This window comes from Lissotriton vulgaris, chromosome 4_1, assembly GCF_964263255.1.
Source record: "Lissotriton vulgaris chromosome 4_1, aLisVul1.2, whole genome shotgun sequence".
NCBI lineage: Eukaryota > Metazoa > Chordata > Amphibia > Caudata > Salamandridae > Lissotriton > Lissotriton vulgaris.
Window position 1 is genome coordinate 1,908,903,019 of NC_141691.1, and position 14,777 is coordinate 1,908,917,795.

The window sequence follows — 14,777 nt, forward strand, 5'->3', positions numbered from 1 at the left end:
ACCGGTAGCTGTAGTTCAAATAGTTCTGCAGTACTTGCGCGATTTTCCAAAGTATCATTGGACAGTCTTACCTACCTTATTGCGTTGAAGCTTGCATTGGAATTTAATTAATACTAAAATACAAATAATAAAGTGATAAGCGTGAAGATTATGACCATTACACATGCTGTAGGAAGAAGCACAATGCTTTAAAAAATTCGAATTAACTAGTACAATACAATCACTCCACAGAGTATATATTATGAAAAAGGAAAAAAACGGACTGTTTTACATAGATTGTGTGGTCCTGGCGCCGGTGTCTCACACACGTTTTCACAATCTGAACAATTCAACAAACTGATGTATGCTAACCATCTTTTCCCAGTTAATTGGTGCAGATGTAATTCTTTACAGTTGTCTGGCAGTGCAAATGTAATCTGTGCAGGCTGGAATTATTTCGTCAGTGTTGTGCCATTGCAAGTGCAATCAATAAGCAAGCATTGGTAAAGCCAACATGTCTAGTGATGGCTTTGTCAGTGCTTGTTTTATTATGGTTTTTGTGAACCTTCATTTCTGAGGAACTGCCGGGTTCTCGCCAATATAAAAATAAACATCGACTAAAAGGAAAAATATTTTGTGCACAGTCCATTCTTACCTGTTGCTCCTCCCTTTGTTAGCTTGAGAAGGCCAGTAGCAACCACAACTACTATTATTAAAACGACCTGTAAGACCATATCTCTTGTAATGTAATGTCATTCTACAATGAAATCGTAAACTGCTCTATACCTTACATGGTAATGTCCAAGCATCTCTCACTATGTATCTGCTCTTTGCTTTTCTGTTTTTCTTTTATGTATTTTGACGATAAAAACGTTTGAACACAAAAAAAAAAGAAAAATATTTTGGGCCTATAGTACACATTTTCCCACAGTAGTCAAAAAATATAGAAGATAACTACTTTGTGTGTATTTACTTTTTGTGAAAGAGCAGAATGCCATCATTTACAGTGAAGTTAGCCAATGGCAAAAGTGTGTTAACGCACTACCACAGTGTAAGAAATTGGGTTGTTGTTTGACTGGGGTGTAAGCTCTGGTCAAGCAGCAACTAATGTTAATGTTAATGTTAGGTGGTGTTTTATATAGCGCTCGGCTACTCCGAGGAGTGTCCCGGCGTTTCTATGACCTACAGTGGAAACAGGGTGGCAAGCGGAGAGGGGGCAGGCCTACTGAGCGAAAAGCCAGGATTTTAGGTCCTTCCTAAAGGCCAACAGTTTGGTATTCCTACGAAGAGTAATCAGCAGGGTATTCCAGAGCTGAGGTGCCAGGCGCTTGAAAGACCGGCCACCAGTCCGTACTCTTCTTATGACTGGGACCGCAGCCAGAGCCAGCGACTCTGACCTCAGAGATCTGGCAGGCTGATAGAGAGCCAGCCGCTTTTGAATGTATTTGGCCCCGGTAGCATGAAAAGCCTTGTGGGCCAAAGTAAGTGCCTTGAAAACTTTCTGTTTCCGGATAGGCAACCAGTGAAGAGTGTACAAGAGGTCAGACGCTCTGGCTCGCCTATGAAGGCCAAAAATGGCCAGAGCCGCCGAGTTCTGAACCACCTGTAAACGTTGGAGAAGGTACTCCGGCAGGCCCAAGTACAGGACATTGGCATAGTCAAGCCGCGATCCAATAAGGGCTTGCACCATAGTTTTCCTGTGTGCCAACGAGAGCAAGGGAAGGAACTTACGGAGCATCTTAAGGAGGCCGAAGCATGTTCCTGCTAAGCCAAGAATCTGGGACTTCAGCGTTAAGCCGTTATCGATTTTAACTCCAAGGTTCTTGGCCATCGTAGATGCAGCCAATGGAGGAAACACATTTACAGGCCACCAATCCTGCCAGCTTGGATCAGACAGACAGCCGAAAAAGAGCACCTCAGATTTGTCTGAGGTACACTTGAGGCTGTTTAGCTGGAACCATTTAAAAACAGCCCCAAGGCACCCTCGGATGTTCTCACCGTCAAACTCTTGTGAAGAGGAGCTGAGTGTCGTCGGCATATGAAACGATCTGGGCCCCAAAGGAATCCGCCAGTGCCGCCAGAGGGGTCATAAAGATATTAAAGAGAGTAGGGCTCAAAACAGAGCCCTGGGGAACTCCGACCTCCAGAGGCGGCACTACCGCAGAAAAAGGGGGGGCCCAGACCGTTTGACAGCGGCCCGCTAAAAAAGATCTGAACCAGCTGAGCACCGTCCCCCGCAGACCGATCTCACTAAGTCTGGTGAGGAGACCCTCATGGGGGACGGTGTCAAAGGCTGCCGACAGGTTGAGCATCACCAACATGGCCTTTCCTCCTGCATCCACTACCTCGTTGATTGCCTCCGTTTCTTCCAGCAGCGCCGTCTCGGTGCTCAAGTTGGTACGGAAGCCGGATTGAGTGGAATGTAACATATTGTGGCTTTCAAGGAAACTAGAGAGAGATGTATGTACATGTTTCTCCACGATTTTAGCAAAGGCTGGCAAGAGGGAAATAGGCCTATAGTTAGCATAGACCTCCGGATCCAAACTGGGCTTTTTTAGTAACAGGATGATCATAGCTTGCTTCCAGACTGAAGGTACCACTCCAGTGCTGAGAGAAAGGTTCAGCACGGGATTAACAAGGGGATTTATTACCTCAGCTATTTTAGCCAATAATTTGGCTGGGCAGGGATCAAGAGGGGACCCAGACTTTAGTTTAGCTAAGAGCTCCAGTGATGTAGCTACGGCTAGAGGTGGAAATTCCAAAAACGTGGGCTCATAGCTGGAAACCCACCCTGCCTGGGCACTGGAGGCGGGGTCTGCCACTACCCCCGCCAACAAGAAAGAGTCCTGAATGGTCTTAATTTTGCTGGAAAAAAATTGGCAAGTGAGGACACCCAGGATTCCGAGTGCACACATAGCGGCGTACTCATTTTAGGGGCAGTAAATTCCCTTACAATTGTAAATATCTCTTTGCAGGAATTGGTAGCCGCCTCAATTCTCTTTGAGAAATAAGCTTTCTTCTCAAGCAGAATATCCTGATGATAGGCTTTAATGGAGGCCCTATACGCCACCTTAGCTGTGATGTCATACTGGCGACGCCAGACCCTCTCTGCAACCTTACACTGCCTCCGTGTCAAGGCCAAGGCATCCGTGAACCACGGCGCAGAGGCACGTTTGGCAGATTTGTGGGGAACTACAATCCTTGTCAGGGTAAGCAGAGGCAAACCCCAAGCAAAACTGTGCTCACCCCCTTGGTAGCTTGTCACAGAGGAATCAGGCGTGACACTGGCAATGTGTAAAGTATTTGTGTAACGTTTCAAACAGTAAAACAGTGATAACGCACCACAAAAGGAACCCACAACAGTTTTAGACAAATAGAGTAGTTTTTAATGAATACAACAAGACCAAAGTGAAAAAAATCAAATTAGTAGAACCAGAGATATTGAATTATAAAGCTTTTAGTGAAAATAGCATCAAAAAGCAGTAAGCATCAACTAGCCGACTGCGATAGAGCTTGGGCCGGCTACAGGGACCCCGTTAGGCCCCCTGAACCGAGTACCTTAAATTTGGGTTGTGAAGCATTGGATGGATGTGTGTCGAAGATGCACTGTGTAACAGAAGCGACGAGTCAGTTCCTTGATGCAGCGAGGCAGTGGTGAATGGTCCAGTTGCTTTGTTGTCGAGGATCCTATTGACGATGCTTGCGATGCAATGTCCGGCGTCGGGGATGCAGTGCGAAGTGGGTGATGCGTCAGTTCAGAGGGGCTGTGATGCAGAGTCCATCGTTATCATTGAGGCTGTTGTCGACAAGAGATGCAAGGAACTGGGTTGTGGAAGTGCCACTTTGTCAGGACGATGTGGATCTTTTCAACTGGTGCTATTCATGCGGCAGATGTGATGAGTCTGTTCAGCTCGAGGATGCGCTGCTCAGCTGAGGAGAGGTGTTGGTTCTGTTCAGGGATGCGTCACTCACCAGAGAAGATGCATCTGTTCCGCTGGCAAGCACCTTAGGCCTACTTCCAAGGGTCCAGGACTAAGGTGGAACCACTTGGCAGGGTAGACTCACAGATGGCATAGTGCAGGTGCAAAGAGATTAGAGCCCTGGTATGTCCCTGAGACTTCAGATGAGGAGGCCAACCAACTAGCTCATAGCGTGATTCTGGGTTCTGGGTTCAAGAGATGCAGGTCCAGTACTTTTCACCCAGTCAAGAGGGCAGCAGGTCAGCGCAGCAAAGAAGGTGTCCAGCAGTGTGACATTCCTTCAGCAGCAAAACAGCTCTTCTTCCTGGCAGAGTATCCACAGGGTCCAGAATTGTACTGAAGTCGTGGTGTATGAGGTTCTTCTTTTATGCACAGTTGTGCCTTTGAAGTGGGGAGAAGCTTGCCTTTGAAGTGCAGAGATGCCCTGCCTTCCCTGCTCTGACTCCTGACTTACTCAATGGGGGTATGCGGCCCATTGTGTAGAGACAGGACACAACCTATTCAGGTGTAAGTGAGGATGGGCCCAGCTCCTCACTCCCATCCTGTCAGTGATGCCCCTACTCCTAAGCTCCCATTATGTATGGCTGTCTAGGAGGAAGACACAAAGTCCAACTGCCAACTACACCCAGTCTTGTGACCAGAGACAAGTTGAAAGCGCCAAAGGGATAAGGTAAAAAAAATGCCAACTCCTAAAAGATGAATTTTCAGAATTGCAAGCTAAAATCCGACTTCACAAAAAGGTAGGATTCTAAATTGTGATTCCAGAGACACCAAACCTGAACCAGTTCTATTTACCCATTTGGAAATTACACTAATAAAAATTAGTATGGCAACTCCGGTGTTATTCTACGGGTAGTGAAAAACGAATTTCAATGTTTTTTACTACCAAGACACATAAAACTTAAAAATAAATGTCGTGCTTTTTTAATTCATTTCACCCTAACCTCTGGGCTGTCCAGGGCCTACTCTAGAAGTGGCGCACATTTATTAAAAAGGAAGGTTAGGGCCTGATAAAAGATGTCTTTTGCCAGGCCACAATGGCAGTTTAAACTGTTCAGACACATTTGCTGCAATTGCAGGCCTGGAACATATTCAAAAGGCTACTTAAGTGGGTGGCACAATCCATGCTGCAAGCCCACTAGAAGCATTTAATTTACAGGTCCTGGACACTGTTTAGAGAAGAGAGCACATGCATGTAAGCATTGGTTAGCAGTTGTAAAGTGCTGAGAGTCCTAGGGCCAGCAAAAATGATGTCAGAAAAAATGGAGGAGGAAGGCAAAAAGTTGTGGGGAAGACCACCCTATGGCTGACCAGTCGAACAGCCATTATGCTGTAGTGGATGGAAGATAAATAGGAATAGCACAACATGAGACCAATGATGGATGAGGGCTGGAGGAACGCCTCTATAAGCACGTATATTGTATATATAATTTAAAATCAAAATATGTAGGCTAGTGGTTCCCAAACTGTGGTCAGGTGTCCAAGACACATTCCCAGTGGGTCTGCAGGCAGCAGTTTCAAAAGCACTGCAAAGTTCCTTGTATAATCAGCAGTTTTCAGGCAACAATAGAAGTGACAAGCTAACTCCGATGATTGATGTATGTGCTGAAGAGAGATGGGAGTTTTGTCTAGTGGCAGCTTTGACTCATCTAAGGGAGCGCAGAGGGTTAATATGGCTGCTGCAAAGAACGTGTACCATGCATTTAAAACACAGTATTTTATGTGCATAGCTCAGTGGGTTGCTGCTTTTGTCACAGAGATTCTTTTTTTACTGTACAGTTCACAAGTTACAATCGTAGTCTACCACAGTGAGCTATGAACTGTCATCAAAGAGCTGTATGCAAACTGCACGGTACACGTTAGTACGTTATTTTCTTTCCAAGTCTTTCATTATCCTGATGCTGCTAGAAAAAGTTTGTTTGGGTAGAAATACATTCTTATTATTAAAGTCAACGCTAACCACTGTGTTATGTTCTGAATCCTTAGTTTGTGCTTCTCCAGACGAGCACTCTTAAAAGATGCCTAACAGTATGGATGACATGTGAATCCTACACCTTGTAGTCCCTTTTGCCTTATGTAACAATTTTTTATACACTGAATTACACACGTATGATTCATTTTCTATGCATGTGTGTGATGTAAAGTGCTCTGACACTCTACCCTGGTATGAGAGGTGCTATAAAACAAATGAAATACATTTGAAAGAGGGGCTTTGGAGAGATGAGAGGCACTGTTGGAGGGTGATAGTGAGGGAATCAATGAAGTGCCCCAACAAAGATTGTTGTATCCTGGTGCAGAGTAAGGTCATCATTTTCTATACTTTAACACCTTGGGTGCTTGAAAGATTTTCCTCCTGTGCTGCATTTCCTTCATTCCCATTGTTCATGACGAGCTCAGCTCGTCATGAGCACAGCTCAACCGTGCCTCATGACGAGCTGAGCTTGTCATGAGCATCGAAAGGGTTAAAAGCTAATACAATTCACAATATAATAGCAAATGTGTTGTAGAATGCATCATTTTCCCCCAGATTTTCTTAGGGGGTGGCGGGGGAGTCTTCCAAAGCCCACTTTGTAGTGATCAGGCTCACTTGCTGCACTTGGTGTGCACCGTAAGGGGACTGGTGTGACAACATTTGCCAGTATTGCTTTTTCTTTCTTGTCCAGCCCTGGCAGGAGCCTTGTACTGTGAAATAAAACCAAACATCGGAAGTTAGTCGCTGAGATGCAGCACCGACCTACCCATTAAAGTTTTTCACAAATCCTTTAAATATAAAATACTAAAATCTTTAGTATTTTGAGTATTTGTTTAGTGTGCACACGTGTGTGTTTATTTTTCCCACATTACTGTTTTAATATTTGAAATTAACATCATACAAATTGCTTGGGGGTGCCCAGCTTCCAGTCGTGACTCAATGGGGGACCCCAAGAGTCAAAAGTTTAGAAACCACAAATGCCAGTCCTGAAAACTGGCCTGTGATACCCTTTATCGAGAAACCAAATAGACACTTAATAATCTGTTAAAGGTTATGCTGCCTGTTCCAGGTGAACATAGTTTACAATTGGTAAATTATATAGCAGTTGGATATCTTAACACATTTTTAGCAAAATATTATTTTATCAAACTCTGCATTTCTTGTGAATCCTATCCATGAAAATGTCACTGTATAAGAAAAGTGAAACTTTTTACATTGTGCAAATGTTGTGTCTTGATATAAGGACATCCATTTATCTTTGCTGTTTTCTGTCCATTTTGTATATCTGAACAAATGTTCGTCTGTTGCCTACTGAATGGTCTCAACAGCAAGTGCTCAGTTCCGTCCTGCAATTACTTTAATTCTGGTAAGGGAGCTATCTGTACGCAGGTGTCGTTGCAGTTGTACATCGCACAGGTAATTTATTTGAACAGTTTTATATAGCGCTGGCTAGACCCGAAGGTATCAGAGCACTTTACATGAGGACAAAGCATCAAAACAGTTTTACATTATTACATCAATTAGGGTTACAATTAACAACAAGTGCTAGGGAAAGAAAGACGGGATCTTAACACAACAATATAAGATATTAGAGCGTTACTTAACCAAGACTCGCGTTATAGGAAAGGTAGTGGATAGAGGGGACAGATAGTCAGGATAGAGGCAGGGGGATAGGGCTAGGGGGATCTGAAGTGGGAAGGTACTCAGTGGGAACATAGCAGTCGAGTAGTTGAAGAGAAGAGACAGAGGAGCCACGAAGAACAGTGAAAAACAATGTCCGAAGTCCGGCTGGGTAGGTGACGGCCAAGGGGGTAAGCCAGAGCCAGACTCCGCTTTAGTTGCATGGGACAGCTCCACCGGGCAGCGGTCAAGGGTGTTCAGTCTACACGGTAAAAAAAGACAGAGTTTAAAGATGAGAGCAGAATTACAGAAATTCAAAGCAGGGGATAAGTGAGAGACAGGGAGACGGGGAGAAACTGAGCCCAAAGTCCGACTGGGTAGGTGATGGGCATGGGGAAGAACCAAGGCCGATCTCCTCAATAGCTGAGCCGAGCAGCTCCACCGGGCGACGGGCACAATGCTGAGACTCCGCTGTCCGGGTAATCAGGTGCACTAAGAGAGTGACAGAATTGGCACAGGGGGAGTGAAAAACCATGGTCCAAGGGTAATCTGGACGCCATCTTGAGGACAGGCATCGTCCATGTAGGGCTGCGCGATAAAAAGTTCTGCCTGATCCTAGCAGCCATGCTAGGATCAGGCAGCCATCGTATTTGTCCCACTTATGTCGAAAACAAAGCTTGAGTTTTTTTTTCTTATATGTTTCTTCTAGCAGCCTATTCTGCAAAATATATATTCCTATTACATGAAATCTAATGAAACCGTAAATCTGTAACTTATAATTAGAAAGTACTATGAAAAGCAGCATGGCAGCATATTGAGAATCTGGTCTCAAAAGACCAATTACGTTACTATTACATTTCTAACAGTGTTAGAATCAAAACTATATTTGACCAGTGCTCAGCTCTAGTGCTACGAAAAAGCCTACAGATTTCTTTCTGTAATCATACTCCATTTGCACTCTGTGGCTTCTGCTTTCCAGCAGGTACTTTCAATGCCAGACCATGGAAACCCTGGCAATTTGGTTCCATTGAAGTAAGCTTACACTTCTGATCAAGGGCAGTGAAAATCTTTTGTGGCTGAATTGTCATTTGTTTAGAGATGGATGATTACCAAATTCTGAATAAATACGATAAATAAGTACATTTATGTTACATATTATATTGTATTGCATTACAGCATTTATATAGCACCTACTACCCATGTGTGGGGCACCGAAGTGCTTACTTACATGGACAACAAGGTACATCATGTAGGGTGTGTAGTTGGAAGGGTGCTGTCTTAGTTTTTTGATCTTATGTGAGAAGATCTTCCATGTCACACCTAATTAATTCGCAGAGGCTAACGTTCATTGGGGTTATCTTGGATATAGTGCGGTTTCAGCCTTCCCTGTATCATAACGTGTTCAGCACATTTGGGTTATGATCATGAGTGGCTGCTCAGCAGACCTCTATTCCTGTCTCAACCAGAGCTGATGGTCGTGTCAGATACATCACTTCTGGGATGGGGAAGTCATCTGGTAGAGTTGGAGATCAGAGGACTCTCCTCTCCATTGGAGACCTGTCTCTATATAAACCTGTTGGAGTGTTGGGCCATTAGTCTGGCCCTGAAAGCCTTCCTACCCGTCAAAGGAAGGGTGATTCAGGTTTTTACGGACAACACCACAGCCATGTGGTACTGCAACAAGTGAGGTGCTTGGGACCCTTGATACTGTACAAAAGTGCTCTTCATCTCTGGAGCTGGCTGGGGTATAAGGGCATTTCCCTGGTTGTGAACCACCTGGAGGGAAGTTTAAATGCCAGGGTGGACAAACTCAACTGAGCTGTTCTCCAGCCTTGACCTCATTGAACTCATTGGCCTTGCCCAAAAGGTAGGGGGCGCCACGCATCAAGCGGGGCACACGTTGGACCTAATTTTTTACTAACATGGAACATCTTAGATGCCACCCACCCCTTCCACTCACATGGACGGATCACTGTTTGATTATGTTCACCTACCAACCTCCAACTGAACGGACTTTTTCTGATTGGTTAAAACACAAAAAGAAAGAATCACGCAGGCCCTGGCATAAATTTACATTAGAGTCTTTCAAGGAGGCGTTGTCGCGACAAAACAGGAAATATGACTACAATGACCACAATGTCTCTGATCTGTTGGATATGTTTAATGCTAAGCTAACAACAGCTTTTGACTTAGCTATCCCACAAACCACTCAAAGTTCACTCCGACGACGACTCTCTGCCCCCTGGTATTCTGGTGAGCTAAAAAATTATAAAACCTGGTGCAAGTGGCTGGAGAGGCGCTGGAGAAGCACAAAAAACTCCTCTGACAGGCTTGTTTATGAATTGGCCTTATCTTGCTATCATCAAAACATAAAAAAGGCTAGATGTTCCTACATTCTGTACCAAATCGAACAATCAAATAACTCCTCGAAGGCACTATTTGATATTGTAAAATATTTTGTATCACCACAAGCCTGTAAACAGACACCAGTCGAGTCCCAGGAACTCTGTGATTCAATAGCCAAGTTCTTCCATGAAAAAATATCTTTGATCTACGCTAACTTTCCCTCTCCATCCTCCTATAATCTGGGCTCAATTTTTGAACTTGAGGAAGAGCGAGTTAGGACTTCCACCTGTGATCTTGACCAGTTTAATAAAATCCTGCTGGACGAGATAGACAAACTTTAGATATCCGCAAAGTCTGGCTCACCGGGGGACTTATGCCCACCAAAAATCATGGCTCTGCTTTGCCCGTGTTGTGTGCAGGACATTGCGGATATTTTTTAATGCTCATTTCAATCAGGCATTATACCCTCAGAATGGAAAGAAGCCTATGTCCGTCCAATCTTGAAGAAAGCAACAGCAGACCCTCAGGTGCTTAGCAATTACAGACCAATAGCCTTGTTTCCCTTGCTTGGTGAGCTACTAGAAACATTAGTGAACAGACAACTAAGCTCCTTTTTGGAGGCAACTAAGGTTCTTCATCCATCTCAATCGGGCTTTCACCCAGGCTTTAGCACCGAGACAGCTATCTTGGCAGTCACGGATTCTGTGAGACAGACTCTGGATTCAGGAGGATCTATGATACTGACCTTCCTGGATCTCTCCGCAGCATTCGATACGATTTCGCATCGACTGCTCGTGGAGAGACTATATGTCTGTGGCATACGAGGACTAGCCCTAAAATGGCTCACTGATTTTCTGTCGAATAGATGGCAAACCGTAATGCTTGGTCCCTACTTATCACAAAAAGTTTTTTTAGATAAGGGCGTGCCTCAGGGCGCCTGTCTAAGCCCTACACTCTTAAATGTTTATATGGCCCCTTTGGCCACAATTGTTGAACCATTTGGCTTTGAAATCATCTCCTACGCTGATGATACTCAGCTTATGTTCCCAATTGGTCTGAATCCTGAAGATGAAAAAATACGATTCTCAGTAGGCATGCAGGCCATTTCAAAATGGATGACGGAAAACTGCCTCCAATTAAACTCCGGAAAAACAGAGCTGATGCTCTTTGGCAAAGCAGCGGCCTTTTGGGCGGATGACTGGTGGCCTGACCATTTGGGATTGGCTCCCATCCCAACCTCCTTGGTAAAAAACCTGGTATTAAAATTGGACCAATCTCTTACTATGAAGGACCACATAGCAGCTACGGTGAGCTCCTGCTACTACAGCCTTCGTCTTCTGCGCAGGATCATACCTTTTATGCCGGAGAACCATCGTATAACCGTGGTCCAAGCATTGGTTATTAGCCAGCTGGACTATGGTAACGCCTTGCTGGCGGATGTAGGTGAGACACTATTAGCCAAACTGCAAGTTATTCAAAACACTGCAGCAAAGATGACATTAAATCGTTCCCCTGGCTCCCCTTCTCTTCCACTTCAAAGGGAACTTCACTGGTTGCCAGTACAAAAAGCGATCCTTCGTTAAGATTTGCTGTCTCACTTTTAAGGCCTTGCAAGGCAAGGGGCCCGTATACCTGCAAAAGAAGCTTGTTAAACAGTCTTCGGATTGCAATCTTAGGTCTAACTCCTTAACTTTGTTAAAGATCCCCCGTATTCGTCTTGTGCGCACCAGGGGTAGAGCCTTTTCATATGTTGCCCCAAAGTACTGGAACCAGCTCCCATTGGCCCTACGCAAAAGCATCTCGTATCTGGACTTTAGGAAACATCCGAAAACCTTTTTATTCTAACAGACCTTCCCAATCCTTCTCCTCCCCTTCTGAATTCATGGTTTCGCTCAGAGAAAGCCCCGAGATGCCCCCTGGGTGAGTCGAGCGCTATAGAAGAACCCCCTAACATAAAATAACATAACATAACTGGCAGCACCTAACAGATCTTGAATAACGGTTACACTCTGAGGTGGCACAGTGCATCTTCCAGCAATGAGAACTCTGGCTAGATCTTTTCACCACCGCCTAAAATGCTCAGTGTCAAAACCTTTGTGTGCTGGAGTTCCCAAGGAGGCTCTCTTTTAGAGATGCATTCCAGACAGAGTGGTAAATGGGTATGCTTTTCTGCTGCTACCTCTACTGCCTGAATTTTGAAGATCAGAAACGACTGCGCCCATTTCATCCTAGTGGTTCCAGATTGGGTGAGGAGAGTAGAGGGTGGTACCTGGAACTTCTAGGCATGAGCATCAATCCTCCAATCAGACTACTACTTCAGTAGGATCCTCTATAGAAGCATCTGGGCAGGGTTTTGCACCTGGACGTGCTCAATCTTCATGTCCATGTATGGAGAGCGAGCGGTGGCAGTTGACTACATTCAATCTTCCTCCTTAAGTCTTGGATGTTAATCCTCGCTACCAGGTGGCGCTCTGCAAGGTCTGTCTATGCCAGGCACTGAGACAAGTTTGTAACCTGGTGGGGCATGAGCAATATGGACCCACTTCAGGCCAGACTGTCAGTTGCTTTGTTGTTTGTTTTATATCTGTCAAAGCAAAGATTTGTAGTGGGCACCGCTAAAGGTTATTTGTCGACTGGCCTGTTAACATTTGCTCTACCAGCCTTCCTTGTTCAGATCACATCATACCCTTTGTGATGACACAGTGGGATCTCAATTTAGTCTTCGTTTTCCTCATGCACACTATTCAAATCAATTCACAAATTACCACTATATCTCCTGACTCTGAAGACCGTGTTTCTGGGTGTCGTATCTTCGAGTTGCCACATGAGTGCACCCCAAGCTCTCCAGGGCAGTCTTTTTGCCAAAAGATGGGACTGCTTTTTGTGTTGGGAAATCCATCACTCTCCCAATGTTCTTTGGTCTGCCTCACCCCTCTAAAGAAGAGGACAGGCTCCATGGACTGGATCCCAAAAGAGACTTACGTTTTTATATCGATCATACCAAAGACCATTGAGTAGACGATCAGCTTTTTGTGGGATTCTTTGGGATAAAGAATGAAAAGGCATTGGAGTTAAGGATTCTGTCAAGGAAGATAGTCCTCTGTATAAAGATTTGCAATGCACTGGCCAACAGCAGCCTCTATAAGGACTTAAAGCACATTCCACCAGAACCAAGGCTGCTCCCACTGCGCTGGCATGCATAGTGCCTGTTCCTGCCATCTGTCAGGCCACAATGAGGCAATCAGTGCACATGTTCACAAAGTACTACTGCTTTGACTATCAAATCTGATGGGAAGAGCGTTTTGCCAATTTGGTCTTGCTGGGCTTTTCGCCCTGAGCCATTCCACAGGACCCACCATCTTGGGAAGTACTTCTTTGGTATTTATTCTAAAGGCTAGGAATCTACTGTCAGAACCATCTTACGTAAAAATAAGTTACTTTCTTTAGGCGAAGTTCTTTCTGGAGGATTTTTTATTTAACATCAGATTCTTCACTGCCCTACCCCCTCCCTATTCTGTGGAAGGTTCTCCTTTTCAATCTAAAAATGCCCAAAGCTAGAAATCTGCACATTGGTGTCTCTGAGGGTGCAGACAGAGTCCAGTAATAAACTAACATCGATGTATAAGGGTGGCATTTGTATATGGCTTCTGTGTCACTTCCAGAGTGGAACAAAGTCAACGAGCCGCACAACACTACGTTCCAGCGCATGGCAGCTAGTCTGTTTAAAACTTTAGAGACCAGTCTTGCACCTGAAGATATTCTAAAGGTGAGGCATCTGCAGTTATAGTATCCACCAGAAACAGCATTACCAAAGGTATGTAACTTTTTCAAGAATACATACATTTTTAAGTCACTGTATTTCATTCAATAATCCCCTTAGACAGTCAGGGATGATGTGCCATCATTCCAAACATGCTATCAAATGCAACTTCTGGTGGAAGTGTCAGTAGCCAAGTCCCACTGCTGATATTTGCGAGAGTATAGGATTTGGACATAAAATGAACTGCTATAGAGTCCAGTTGATTGTAGTTGTATCTCACAACTGGTTGTCTTTAATTTTAGTTTCAATTATTATTTTTATTTATTCCATATTTTTAAGGATCAAACTTCAATGCCAACAAATAAATCCAGTAGAATCTATATTAACAGTTAAGCTTGAAATTCCACCACGGGCAGTTACATTTTTCAGAACTGTTGTAAGCCACATCGTTTTATTGCAAACATTTTAATGCAAGCACATTCATCAAACAAGCATTGGCATAGCCAATAGGTCTCGACTTTAGGCCCTTATAAGTGTTTAGTTATCCAGCACAATATCCTTGGTGCAACAACATCAACTGTTGCATGGCTAAACACTTATAAGGTCCCAAAGGCGAGACCTTTTGGCTATGCCAATGCTTGTTTTGCATAGTCCTGGATTTGAGGAGTAACACAACTTGGTGCATTACAAAAAAAAAATTGAAAATTGTCCAACTCAAATTGACAGTTTCTAAATTGCAGCAACGTGTGTTGCTGTGCAGTGGAGGGCACTTCGGAATGGCTGACTCAAACTTTCAGTAACATTCCTGTACGATTAAACTAATAAGGTGAAACCTGTGCCTAGACAGTAAGGTGTAAAAATGGCAAAATAATGAATCAATACCATCTCAAAATGTGCCACATTATGCTACATAACTAACATTTCCTTGTTACACAATTTAATGAACAAAGTCAGATATGTTAGTCCTGCTTTGACGCATAATTCCAGTGGCCCTGCTCATACAAAGTTAAACCGAGAAACAGAGCAATAGGCAACTCTGGGTGTTCAGCATAACCCCCCTGCCGACACCAGCTGGATTCCCCTAGGATTACCGCTAGAGTAGTACAAATAGATACTTTTC